General features: G+C 34.9%; 1 long non-coding RNA gene across 1 annotated transcript in view; it reads right to left on the bottom strand.

The window, feature by feature from the left end:
* The window catches only part of LOC110349741 (uncharacterized), a 33,016-nt gene extending 22,316 nt beyond the window's left edge, over positions 1-10,700 (bottom strand). Inside the window, exon 1 of the long non-coding RNA XR_015439400.1 lies at positions 9,981-10,700. This is a non-coding gene — a long non-coding RNA (uncharacterized LOC110349741). The remainder of the gene's footprint in view (positions 1-9,980) is intronic.
* Between the last annotated feature and the right edge of the window lie 10 nt (positions 10,701-10,710).

The following is a 10,710-nucleotide window of genomic DNA, read 5'->3' as shown; positions in this document are numbered from 1 at the left end:
CATTTGTATGTGGTGTGAGATAAGGGCCCAATTTAATTATTTTTTCAGATTAATATTTGGAATGTCTTTACTGTACTTGTCCTACCCACAGTGGCAAAGCACTCTTTTCTAACATACATTTGGCTCGACAGCATGGATCTTTATATTACATGGCAAAAATAAAACAGTAATTATTTGCCCAATACACTGAATATTTGGCATGCATTTTGACAGTTTAAAACTACATAAGCTGAAAATTTTAGATTTAGCTTACAAATCTGTTTTGCATTTAGGTTTATTACAATTTTAGAATTCATGTTTTTAACTAGCTTTAATCAAATCTTTTATGCAATTACCTCCTACGCTTTTCACATTTTCTGTTGGCTGCAGTAAATCATTCAGCAAAATTTTCAGAGAACATTCTTAGTTAATGTATTTTCTCAACCCCTTGGTATCTGATAGTCTTCCAGCTGTTTTCATACACAAATACTAATTTGGCAGGGTATACACAGTAATTCTTGGATCAAGATGTAGTTCCACTGTCTTCTGGCATTTAGAATTGCAAGAGAAAAATCTGAGGTCACTCTGATTTTGCCCCTTTATAGGTAACCTTTCTCTGCCTGCATACTTGCAAAATTTTTTCTTTATCCTTGAAATTTTAAAAAGTCACTAGAATATGTCTGGGTGTTGCTTTCTTCTCATTAAATTTTAAAGGTACCCCATGAGCCTTCTTCATTTGCAGGCCTATTTTGTTCTTCAGCTCTGAAAAGTTTTCTTCAATTAGTTCTTTAATTATTGTTTCAGCTTCATTTGCCTTGCCCTCTGTTTTAGGTATTCTTATTACACATAAATTTTATCTTCTGGACAGGCCCTCTACATCTCTCTTTTTCTTTTTTCTTATCTTAATTTCTTTGGCTTTTTTCCTCTACATTCTGTGAGAATGTCTCGTTTTACATTTAATTCAGTGATTTTATTTGTGACCAACACTGCTTATGTGCTTCCTTTAAGTGGAAGGCCATGATCTCTTCCATGTGGTCACACACTACCTGCTTTATAATTAAGCCCAAATGGGTAACTCTCTCAAAAGATGTTCAAAGGCTATACTTTCAGGGATCATTTCTATAGTTGGTTAAAAGACATTCAAGCTGGGGATGTAGCTCAGCGGTACAGTGTCTGCCTTGTAAGCTCGAGGCCCTGAGTTCGATTCCTGGTACCAAAAATAAATAAGATGTTCAACAGATTCTAGATAATCACTGTAGACTGGTATATTGGTATCAAGAGAAGGCATTTTCTTGATTTCTTAGCTCTGCTCTTTTTTTCTAAACTGTGGTCTTGTGACCTTCTCAACAGCTGTTCACAATGGGGTCCAAAAATGCAGTCTTCCCAAGCACTGAAATTGAAGAACCCCAATTTAATTCTTCTCCATATGAATATCCAGATTTCCCAGCACCATTTCTTGAACAGACTCTCCTTTCCCCATTGTGCATTCATAGCACTTCTGTTAAAAATCAACTGACCATAAATTCTTTGCTTTAGGTTTTCTGTTCTATTTCATTAGTTGATGTGTCTGTTTTTATGCCAGCACCATGTTGTTCTAACTACAGTAGCTTTATAATATATTTTGAAATCAGGTAATGTAATGCCTCCATCTTTGTTCTTTTTCCTCAAGATTACTATGGCTATTGGACATCTTTTGTGATTCCATACAAATTTTAGGAATACATTTTCTCTGTGAAAAGTGACTTTGGAATTTGGATAGAAATTGCATGGAATCTGCAAGTTACTTTGGATAATATCAATATTTTAACAATATTAACTCTCCAATCCATAAATATGGGATATTTTTCCATTTGTTTGTGTCTTATTTTTCATCAATGTTTTATAGTTTTCAGGGCACAGATCTCTCATGTACTTGGCTAAATTTACTCCTAAATGTTTTATTTTTTGATACCATGACACATTTTTAAGTTTCTTTTTTGGAGAGTTTGTTACTAAGTATTTAGACATGTTACTGGTTTTTTCTGTTGATTCTATAAACTGCAACATTACTGAATTTGCCTATCAGTTCTAACGGCTTTTCAGTAGTATCTTTTTTTTTTTTGGGTACCAGGGATCAAACTCAGGAACTTGCGCTTGCAAGGCAGGCACGGGAACCACTGAGCTAAATCCCTGGCCCTTTCAGTAGTATCTTTAAAATTTTCTATATCTAAGATGTCATCAGCAAATGCAAACCAAAAGAGAAAGATGTAGCTATACTTATTAGATAAAACAGACTTTAAATCAAGAATTGTACAAAGGAGACAAAGAAAGTCTTTATATTTAATGGTAAAAAAGCCAATTAATCATGAAGTTATAACAACTGAAAATATATAGGCACTCGATAACAGATCACATGTTATGGGTTATATTAGATGTCCCCTCAAAGCCTCATGTGTGCATACTTAGGTGGGGCTTATGGGGCTTATGGATTATGTGTGTATGATATTGGATTAAGGGTGAGATAAATGGATTAGTCCTCTGATTGGTTTAGCATGGTTCTGGGTGTAGATAACGGGAAGACCCACTCTGAGTCTGGGTAGCACTATCCCTTTTTCTGGTAAATTGCTCCATTTTTATTATATTTTTCTCTAGAATAACTGGCTTTGTCTGTTATACAGTATCTTGTGTCATCAGATATCTTTTCTCTTTTTCTTTTTCTAGATTAACTAGGTAAAATATCTATCCTCATACTTTCAAATTTTGAAGCATTTTTAAGTTTATCTCCAATAAGTAACATGTATGGTTTTTCTTTTTTCAGCTTAAGTCTTTCACAGGAGGAATTAAGTTCATTTATATTGTGACTGGTGTCATTTTTGCATTTGTTTATAGCATTTTACTAAGTATTTTTCTTCATGCTTTATTTATATTGATATTTTATTCTTATTTTCTGTATAATTTGACTGTCTTAAACTCTACTATTTTATTCATAATCTAGATATCTCAATGCAACTATTTATACTAAGATAATATAATTAATTCTATATCTCAGTTGTTCCTGAATAAACTTATACCCTGTTCAAACACATATGCAACATTTGTCTAATATTAGTTCTTCCATATTTTGCAAGGTATACATATTCAACACTGTTTTTCAAAAAGTTAACAAGTGATTAGATTTGCCTGTGTATTCATTTTAACTTGCACTGCATATCTTTAGATAGAATATTAATTTTTTTTCATTTTGTTTACTAATTTGTACCAAGAGTCTAGAGTTGTATCTCAGGCAATATTTGTTAAAGAAATGTATTTATGAATATTTCCTTCTCTTCTAAAGCACATCCCTGAGATTCCTTTATCAAGAATCATTGAGGGATAAATTCTTAGTTATTGTTTGTCACATATTATTTTTATGTCACTATCACTCTTGAAAAATAAAAAAAAATTTAGTTTGAAGAGAGTATAAAAGTTTATTCAGGAACAAGCTGAGGTATAGAATTAATTATACTCTCTTGGTTTGAGTAGTTGCATTAAAATATCTAGATTCTGAATAAAATAATAGACACACAGCTTTATAACTTTCAAATTATAGAGAAAAATAAGGAAGGATAAAATATCAACATAAATGCTGTCAAATATATTTTCTTTTTTCAACTTGAAAATTCTATTAACTTATCTTTCTAATTGACAATATCACTTTTGCAGGCATTCTGTTTTCTAAGTTTTGATCATTATTATTAGTCTGTAAGTGCCATTTTACTCATTTTTCCTTTATTTCTTTCTCACTTTTTAAATGAATTTCATTATGATGTAATTGACTATGATTTGTTTTTTTATTTTTAGCTTTTGGTGCACTGCACTTATGGAATCTTTCCTTTAATCAAATTTACAGGTTAAAAGAAATCGGGTGAATGTTCTGGTACAGTGTAACTTTAAATCCTGAGTAAAGAATGTCCTGAGACAGCACAAGAAAGAAAGCCCAGATATCATTTACACGGTGGCTGTAAGAACCTTCTTTGGTATTACTAAATGTGGCATGGAATCTGCTTATTTCAAAGAAGAAAAATATCTCCATACAAGATTATTTGAAAAATTGATCCAAGCAGGATACCATGTAGTAGTACTCAATCTTCAGAGCTGGTGGTCTGAACTTGAAATTTTCCAGTTATTCTACATCAAGTCCTGAACTACTGGTTAGTGTGAAGTAGGAAGGAGCAGGATGTCTGCTGTGGCCAGAAGCAGTGAGGCTGTCACTAGCAGGCTGGGGACCTGAGAAGCCCTGTAGATGGGATGAGGCAGCTGCACTAGGGACCTCAGATGTTGACACCTAGAGAAGACACGTGTCCAGGGCACTCATGAGCCAACATGAATTGACCTTAGCTGGTGATTAGACGGATGCTCATCCCCTGCTAATCTCTCTCTCTCTCTCACTTTAGTATTTTATAACTCTTGATTAACTCCACATCCAGCTCCAATTAAAAAGTAACACGGGGATGAAGGGAGAAAGACTTGAATGGACTGAAAATACACTTTAGATACCCCATTAGCAGGGGATGTAAAAGAGAAAAGATAGTCACTTGTATAAAAATGAAGATATATCTTACCCCCCAAAAAAATTTCAGCTATTATTAGTTCAGTTTTTTACTGCAGATCTCGTACATTGCCTCCTATCTGTGATAGTTTTCAAAATTGTCACTGAACATGTTAGTGCTTAGTCAGGTGACATGGTAATCAGCAGAAAGGAAATGACAGGCATAGTCAAATGTTAGAAATTTTAAATATTATATAACACCAACATAATGATTTAAAAAATTTATATAAAGTAATAATATCTGACCAGGAAAAGACAAGCAACTGTTCTGTCAGAAAGTGTCCTCAAATGAATAGCAAGTATAAACCCCTAGAACTTTAAATTATATTTAGATTTATACTTTATTCACCTCCTTCAAAGGGATTGAATTTTTCATAAAGAAATATGATTCTCTTAGATGACAAGGTAATCTTATCTCTTCATAGATCTATTTTTGACAACTATAACAGCATAAAGTGTATATATAACTAAAGGGTTACAAAATGACTGTGCAGATGTCATTAAATATGGCATTAAGATGGAGCAATTACCCTGGATTACCCAAATGAGCCTAAAGTAATCACACAAGTAATTACTAGTGGAGAATTTTTCCCTGCTTTTGCCAAAAGGTTTAGAAAGATGTACACAAGAAGGAATTGATCTTTCATTGCTGGTTCTGAAGACACGAAAGAGGGTCACAGCCAAGGAATGCAGGAAACCTAGAAGCTGAAAAGAGCAAGAAAAAAAAATATTCTCACAAAATGAACACAAGCTGCTAAAACTTTTATCTTCTTTTTTTTTTTGGTACCAGGGATCGAACTCAGGTCCTTGGGCTTGCACAGCAGGTGGCAAAACCACTGAGCTAAATCCCCGGCCCTAAAACTTTTATCTTAATCCAGCAAGACCAGGTGAGACTTCTGACCTATAGAACTATAAAGCAATAAATTTATGTTATTTAATCCACTAAGTTTGAGTAACAAATAAACAATTTTGAAGTTTTGGAATATATAGAGGGTTCTAAAGATACACATCTGTTGAGAATTACTGCTTCTCTCTTCCAAAGAAATTTTGGGCCACAATTTCCCTGACACATATAGCCCTTCAGCGAGAGTGTGATAAATACCTACTGAATGAGTAAATTAAAACTGTTTGCCCAATTATGTCCAAGCATGTGAACATAAGTGTGTTCATATCCAGAGTTTTGGCTAGGATGATGTATACTTAACATATGACTTAACATATGTATACTTAACATACGATGCCATAAAGAAGAGTCAAATGTCTTAGAAAACAATTCTATTGAGCCATAGGTTATCGCTGGACTGTATTTTTTTAATCTCCTTTTTATCTTCATTTTTTATCCCACTCACTTCCCAAAATTGTTCCTACTTGCTTTAAAAAGGACTTTTGTTGTCTCATATACATCAACAGTTGTTGATCGATGAGCTGACAATTAAGATGCTTTTTATTAACAGAAAAATATTGTTCCTTAGCTGCAGAAGGGGATTCTTCAGTTATATTGACTTGCTTTTCAAATTAACATTGAAATATTTCCTTGGAAGAGTTTGGGCTGCTTTATAAAAACATTTGGAGGAAAATGGCAGGAGTGGAAACTAACTCCCTGTCTCCCAAGAGAAACATTTAAAGACAAGCAGAAAGTGTGAAAACCAAATTTTCTGAGGAGCAGAATGCAGAGCATAAGTTGCCTGGGGATGTTATCAAGTATACTAAAAGACACTTCAAGAGAGACCTAGGAGAGATGAGAAAAAAATGATTGCTGAAAACTGAAATTTGATGAAAGACACAAATTTACATATCCACAAAGCTCAACAAACTGCAAGTAAGGTAAGCTAAATAGATCCAAGTCAAGACACATGATAATTGAGCTGCAAAAGACAAACACAAAGACAACATCCTGATAGCAGCAATAAAAAAGCAAGCAGCTTTTCAGGTAAAAAACATTTTCAATAAAATTGACAGCTGATTTCTTCTCAGCAATAATAGAGGCCAGATGGCAGAGGGATGACATATTTAAATATGTCAACAAAGAATATCTCTATCAAAACTCTCCTTCCAAAATGAGGGAGAAATTGAGACATCACAGGGCAAGTAAAAGCTGAGTAAGTTCACTATTACTAGGCCTCCCCTATCAGAAATGCTGTAGGCTTTCAGGTGCAAATGAAATGACACTAGACGGTAATACAGAGGTATGTGAAGATACAAGGATCTTCAGAAAAGGCAAATATATGGGCACATATGAAAACAGTATTGTTGTATTATGAAATATATCTAAACTTTTTTATTTTCTAGACTTTAAACAGCAAATGCATAAAACAATTATAAATATATGTTACTGGGCACAAAATCCATAAAGATGCAATCAATGTATGATGACAACAGCATAAAGCAGGCATGGGGGAATACTTGCATAGGAACAGGGTTTCTGAATGCTACTGAAGTTAAATAGTTATCAATTCAAATTCGATTGCCATAAATTTAGGATCTTTACTATAATTTTCAGGGTAACCACAAAGAAAATAGCTAAAAAGAAATACACAAATGAAATGAGGAGACAATCAGAACTGCTCAACACACAAAAAAAATCAACAAAAGATGGTAATAATAGAGGAAATAAAGAGCTCAAAAAGGTAAAAGATATACAGAAAACATCAAAATGGTAGAAATAAATCAGAATTTCATTAATTATAAATGAATTAAAATCTCTAATCAACAGAATGCATAAAAATGATTCAACTATATGCTATTTACTACAGATTCACTTTAGCTCTAAAAACACAAATAGGTTGAAAAAGATCTAAAAGTACAAATAGATCTAATAACACAATAGAAAAAGATACTCTATAGAAACAGTAATCAAATAGATAAGGTAGTTGTACTAATATCAGACAAAATAGCTTTGAATAAAAAATAATTACAAGTCAAAGGACACTACATACTGATAAAAAATTTACTTTATCAAAAAGATATACCAGTTACAGACATATTTATTCACTAAACAACAAAGACCTAAAATATGTGAAGCTGACATTAATAGAATTAAAAGTAGAAACACTTCTACAATGAAAGGTGGAAACTTCAATATATCATTTTAAATGGATAGAATATCTAGAAGCATATATAGGTAACTTAAGTAAATAGGAAATATAAAACAACCTGAGCAATACTATAAACCTGTTTGACTAACATGCATAGAACATTCTACCCCATCATAACAGAATATACAATCTTCTCAAGTGCTAACGGAACACTCACAGAATAAGCCACGTTAGGACACAAAGCATGTCCAGTACATTTAAATGGAATTCACACAAAGTATTTTCTCCAATTAGGAAACGAAAGAAGAAATCATCTATTGAAAGAAAACTGAAAAATTTGCAACTTTGTGAAAATTAATCAGCATACTTTTAAACAACTGCTGAGTCAAAGAACAAATCACAGCAGATTCTGATCTATGGTAGTTATGTACTCTTTCTTCATAACCAAGAGTCTGGAAAAAGCAGAAGAAATTGTTTGTGTCCCCTTTTTCCTTTTTACTACACTCCACAGAAGCTGTGGTATTAAAGACAAAAGGCACCTTTTGATTTCTAACTTCTCAGATCCTCTTCGCAAGCCAAATAACCTTTGTTTGAATCCCCACTCTGCCTCTTAGCACTTGTATGATCATGCTCAAATTACTTAATCTTTCTGAACCTCAATTTCCAATCTATAAAACGGAGTTGTGAGGATTAAACATCATGTGGTTATTGACGATTACATTGAGTTCTTATAATAGTGCCTGGGACACAGTATATACCAGTGGAGGTGAACCTATGGTCTGCGTGCTATAGCAGGCGTGCAGAGCCCTCTCTGTAGGTATGCAAGCCAAGTCACGCCAGCCAAGTTTTGACAAGTTATCAGCATACCTACAACAGCAAAAGTCACATTGGCTGGGTATGGTGGTGTATGCCTATAAACGCAGCACTCAGGAGGTTGAGGTGGGAGGATCGCAGCAAGTTCGAAGTTAGCCTGAATGACATAGCGAGACCTTGTTCCCCCACAAAAAAAATCTTATTAAGTGTGGAAAAGCTCCTAAATGCAAACTTTTACCTTCCAATTAAAAGCTGTTCATATCATTGAAAACTGTTATTGTGTTTTGAAGACAAAAGATGTTAATGTATGAGTTGTTTTTCCTAAACTAAAACCTCTCTATTTAGACTTAATTGCAGTGTTGGCACTTTGTGATAAATAAGTGAGTTTTAGGTTGGGGTTTTTAGTTTTAGGTTTTTAGGTTTTGCGCTTCTGTCTCTAAAAGGTTCCCCATCACTGGTATATACCATGGGAACATTATCCAAAAGTCTTTGGTGTTCATCTCATCTGATTTCTTCCCAATATTTTACACTTCTAACAATTTCATTGAAACTCTATTTTGATTGCTATACTTTTTTAAATTTTCCTTATAATTTGTTGGCTGTGCCTTCTTTTTATCTTTGTCTTCATACTTAAAACTGAAAACAGAAAAGAAAGTGTTTTAAAATATTTGAACTTTAGGGACAACTGAACTAGTTCAACACTTAAAATCTCAGGAATGGCTTCCCATTTCTTACAAGATAAAGTCCACCAACTGAAATCATACCAAACATTTGTAACTTTTCTCCTGTCTTCCACAGTCTCATCTTCAGTCAAGTCCTTGCTTCTCTATTCCTTTACTTTATGCCTTCTCTAGTCTTTTTTTACTTTTTCTCAAAGTCTTAACTAAATGCCCCACTCTGTGCTCCCAGACTACCTTAAACAACTTCTATCTTTACCGTACTACATCTGATGCCTCTGGTTTTTACACTAGACTGTGAGAAATGGGACTCTTACTTGCCTTTAAATTCCTAATATCCAGTATAGTGTCAGGTGAATTAGAGGTGCTCAATAAATGTCAAGTGAATATATATAATTAGTACTTTGGGCTAGTGTCTCATGAAACAAAAGGCTTAAGAGTTCAATACTTATCTAGATCTTCTAAGTAAAACAGGATTGGAACCCAGTTTGCTTAATTTTTACTCCAATACTTTTCCTCAACACATTCTACTACTGAGCCAGCCACGAATACAGTGGCTGCAAGGATCAGATCTGGTACCAGACAGTACACAATTCAATATCACCAGTATCTAAACACATAATCTTGGCAAGTCAAACTTTGTCCACTAGTTTCCTCCTAAGACAGGAACATACATCTAATGCCATTTGTGTCATGGCTAAATGAGACAATTCATGTAAAGTGATTAGAAGTGTTTCACACACACCATACACTAGAAAAGTTATTAGAAGTTATTATTTAAATAGCAAGATGGCCGAGTGGAATATTTTCACCTCACGAGTTTTCGTGTAAAACAAACCATGAAAATAAATAAGCTGCAGTTCTTCTGCAGAATTCCAAAAAGTGGAACATAATTAATCTTGAACCTACCTGGTCCCTAACCCCAAGTCGTGGCTCACAGTCTTAAGTCCTGGGCCACACTGTAGTCTTCTATATTTGATAAAGGATAAATTCCCTTTTGATGTCGGGCGGCTTTTTTTTTTCTTTTTGAGACAGGGTCTCCCCATGCAGTCCAGGTTGGCCTTGAACTCACGTAATTCAGGCTGGCCTCAAACTCACGGTGTTTCTCTTGCCTCAATCTCCCAAGGGCTGGGCTTACTGGCGTGTACCACCAAGCCGACAACGTTTGGGAGCTTTAAAAACTTTTCTTTCACACTAATTGAGCAGGGAGAATGAATACTATTCGCTCTTTAGTAAATCTCAGCTCTGCTCCAGTCCACACACCAGTGATTACTCTCGACTGACTCCAGCCTAGAAACAATCAGGGAAGACGCAAGACCCTCCAACCCTCTTTCTCCCGTGCTGTTTCTTCCGCCACACGATGCCACCACTACTCCCCTTTCAAAGCACTCCATGCAGCTCGGTGGCGAGCGCTTCCGCGGGGCCTTGGAATCTTCTATCTCTTCCACACCTCCTGGGGTGCTTTTCTCCAGGTCCGCAGCATCTATGTGACGCTACTCTTGGACTGGAGTCCAAGCGTGAGGAACGAGCACAGATATCGGAGACTGCAACAAGGTACAGAACCATCGGCACTGATCAGTAGGAGATCGGGAAAGAGAGAAACCTCCTTCCCAGCGTCTGCGCCACAAGGGAGCAGTAA

The sequence above is a fragment of the Heterocephalus glaber genome, unplaced genomic scaffold, assembly GCF_053883595.1.
Source record: "Heterocephalus glaber isolate CG9 unplaced genomic scaffold, H.glaber_assembly_v1.0 deba00001472, whole genome shotgun sequence".
In the NCBI taxonomy this organism is placed as follows: domain Eukaryota; kingdom Metazoa; phylum Chordata; class Mammalia; order Rodentia; family Bathyergidae; genus Heterocephalus; species Heterocephalus glaber.
This window is presented reverse-complemented; position numbering and strand designations above follow the sequence as displayed.